We start from the raw sequence: 3,994 nt of genomic DNA on the forward strand, positions 1-3,994 counted from the left end.
GCCGGTCCGCGGAGGGCTGCGCGCTCGCGCGGAGCCCCTCCGGCCACTCGCGGGCTCCCAGGGGCTCGGGCGGCGGCGGCGGCGGCGGCGGCCCCGCGCCGCGGCCGGAGCCGGAGCCGGAGCCGGAGGAGAGGCTGCGGGGCGGGAGGCGCGCAGCCCCCTCTGGAAGGGGAGGAGGGCCCTCCCGCCAGGGCCTTCGGAGTCCCGGCAGCCAGGGCCCCGGGGATGCAGCTCTGTGATGGGGGCAAGGAGAGAAGGTGTGTGTGGGGCCGGGGCCGGGGCCGGGCCTGGGGCCGGGGGTGGGCTGGCAGGGGGTGAGGCGGGTGCTCTCCAAGTTTGTTCCTGAGGCAAGCTTCCCATCCAGATACAAAGGCGGCAGGAGTAGCTTTAAAAGATAATGATTTTTAGTGTCAGACCTAACCTGGGGATCAATAAAACCACCAGTCGGGGTCACCCCCTTTTTTTCATTCGCGTCACAGATGACGATCTGGGAGACACATACATGCATGCATGCACGTATGACATACATAAATACAGAGTTTTAAAAACAAGCCTAATTATTATATTTAGATTCTTCCACTAGAAAAGGGACAGAAGACGCAGGGGATGGGCCACTTTATTTCAGGACTGATTATCTTCTACCAAAGGGATCAGATTTGATAAGAAGATTCAAGGCTGTTTCTGAACTGCTGTACAGAACATGCAGATATGTAGTCTCTTCGGTGTGAAGCTGGGATCTATCCAGTGCCTGGTGCCAATATTATCAACTTCTTCAGCAGGAAATACAGCTCCAAAAGAAGACTATTTCTGGACATTCATTTCTTTTCCTAAAAGGTTAACCTAAGCGTGTATGCAGAGATATGGACATAGAAGTATGCATACACCATGTTATTTCTAGAGTTTCATGTGGTGCCCTGTGGTTATGAATGCCGTTTTCAAAAAATCTGATCCTTAAAGGCATGTCTTTATTTTATCTGTAGACAAACTGCCCCTGTCTCTGGAGTTTCAGCCTGGTACGAATCCCAGGCATAAGACCCCTTGAACGAGGAAGTCTTTGCACTACAAGTCCTATAGGAGCATTGGCTATGAACAACCTGCACCAACGGGGGACACTGGTTCTGTTTTATTTTTCTTAGGGGCGGGAGGCTTCCTTGCAAGTAAAAAAACAAAAAAACCATCTTTTGCATAAACATGAAAATGCTCCATCCATTAATATTTTAATGACCTTGCTTGCTTGCTTTAAGGTTACCAGCAGTGTTGACTTTTCCACGCCCTTCTCTTTTATAATCCATTATTCTTACTGTGTATTCACATGCTAGACATTCTGCCTTGGTAAATATCCTTTCTATGATATTTTTCTATGCTTTCCTGTCTGCCTTCTCAATAGATAGTGTCTATTTGTGTGTTGTGTGTGTATAGATGTGTGTGTGTCCATATAAGTGTGTGAGAGATTTCCTTGCCACTTCAGTATGCCTAAACAAGCAGCACGTCATTGGAAATTTTATTTTTCTAAAGAGCATTCTATTTCTTCACTGCAATTGCAGCAAACATAACCATCTTCAAGACATATTCATATACCTTTCTGTATCTTCCCCTTCTGCCCCATCCAATTTCTACATAAAGGAAGTCCTGAAAAATATATTATAGCCAAGCTCACTATTAACTTTCCTCCTCACATTAAGCAAAAAAAAAATGAAGTCACTGGAGACTTTTGACTGACAGATAAATTGAAGTTAAGACAGGCCAAGGGACATCTGATGCTCCTGCAGAAATATTTCTTTTACAGAGAGGGCTAGCCTGACATCGGTAGGAGGATAGTGGCCAGAAGATGGTCTTCAGGGCTCGCAGCAAATCTGTTTGCAGATCTGGATTTCTCAGAGATGCAGGCACACATGCAGGGGTGGGGGGAGCACCAGCACAACCTCCAAGTCTGACTCTATTTAAAGTGTTCTCCTTGTAGAGTGAAACGCTGTTTCCCTGCACCCAGCTAGACCAGGCTGGCGCATAGTGATCAAGGACTTCTGAATTAAGATGCAGTCAGGAACCTTTAATCAGTTCGATCAAGCAACTTTTCCAGCATCTTTAGAGAAAAGGGGAAAAGCTGCGGATGAGAGAGAGAGAAAGAGCGAGCAGGAACTGACTGAGATTTTTGCAGAGATTTGGCTGTCTCTCCTTCCCTTTCTCCTCCCCCCCCCCACAGATTTCCCAAGCAAGGTGCCTAAAAATAAATCCACTCTTGCTCCTAAGTGTGTGAGGGTCCTGCGCTCTGCAGTGAGTGTAATGTCACTGGTGAAAATTGCATCCGTCTGGGGCACATGTCTCCCCCCTCGCCTTCTTTGCCCTCTCTCTCTCTCTCTCTCTCTCTCTCTCTCATTCTCTCTCTCTCTGTGAAACCTCCATAACCTTCCCTGCTTACACTTTTCTTCTGCCTTCCCCCCTTTTGTTGCGAATTTTCCGCGTCTCCACACCACCTCTGTTATTACATTAGGAATCTTAAATCCTCTGACAATGCCACACAGATACACAAAAATGTTTTTGTTGCAGTTGTAGTAGTTGCATTTTGAAGAGGGAAAAGTATCCTTTTGCAGGTTTCTTTCCCAGAACAAGCAACCAATGCCATCCAGCCAGATTTCTCAGGGTACAAGCAATATACCAACTGCCTTGCTCTACCAAGAAAAAGGTCCTTATTTTGTGAAACAGACATACACACAAACACACCAACATATCTTCAAGTGAAGTTCTGCCATAATCCATTTGGTAAACAAAAAAGTTTCAGCTGCATGGCATTCTTCTTCTTCGTCCTCGTCGTCCTCTTCTATTTTTGTTTTAAATCCAGCGAAATAAATATTAATAAAGGCAGGAAAGCAGCATGAAGTCTCCCAAAGAAACATACCCTGGCTTGCTGTCTTAAACACGCAAAATGTCCCTCACTCCCAGCTACGCCTTATAACCGAAACTTAGTCGTACAGTTTTATTTAATGAACGACACATTTATGAACAATCAAATGATCCTCGTAAAAATTTTATTGAAGGACATAAAAACATCCACGACTACTTGCCAAATAACGTAGCCTCTCACAAAGATGAGAGCCTTTTTTGTTGTTCTTGTTGTTGTTATTTTCCACTCATGTTTTACAAGGTCATCCTCTTCCACTCAGAGTGTGTGTGCGTGTGTGCGTGCGCGCGTGAGTCTAAAGATATATGTGGTCAACAGAGAATGCACCATGAGCCCAAGACTTCTTGCTGCTGAATAGACTGAGGAATATCTGCATCTCAGTGCAGATGGCAAAAGGTCCTTCCATCAGGCAAAAGGAGTATATATGTTCTCTCTCTCTCTCTCTCAGACACACACACGCGCGCGCGCGCGCGCATAATGATCATAGCCATTCATGGGCTGGTGCTGAAGAGGAGGTGAGCCAGCCGTACAACTCTGTCAGGACCTTCCAGCGACCCCCCCCCCCCCCCCCCCACGAGATATCCCATGTAATGTATCCATTATAGAATACAAGCCGGAGAGGCAAAGCGACCAGACAGAGACAAATTGCGTCAAGAAGTAGTTCCTCTGCTACCTTGCCGCACCAGATACCTTGCTCGCTCATTAACGGCGGGGCGAGGGGGACGCCAGGTCGCTGCGCCCGCCCGCCGCCGCCGCCGCCGCCGCCCGCCGCCCGCCCGCCCGCGCGAGGGAGCGTCGCCTGCCCGCTCATGGCACGTAAGCTCCGACCGCTGCTAATAACGGCATTATTTCAAGAGTTTTATGAAAACCTAAGTCGCATAGGCGCTATTTAAAAAAAAAAAATAGAAAGAGGGGGGAAAAAAGACCTGCGGATTGATCTACACTGTATTTTGGGTAAATACAATCACGTGAGTGCTCGGAGCCAATGGCCAACTAGGAAAGCCTGAAAAAATAATTACCTGCCCTGATTGTTCTATGAGAAGATAAAAAGTACACATACAGTTCATACAATAATCTTATGAATGTAAAAGAGGGGGA

This window comes from Varanus komodoensis, unplaced genomic scaffold (assembly GCF_004798865.1).
Source record: "Varanus komodoensis strain SLA01 unplaced genomic scaffold, ASM479886v1 scaffold41, whole genome shotgun sequence".
NCBI classification, from domain to species: Eukaryota; Metazoa; Chordata; class Lepidosauria; order Squamata; family Varanidae; genus Varanus; species Varanus komodoensis.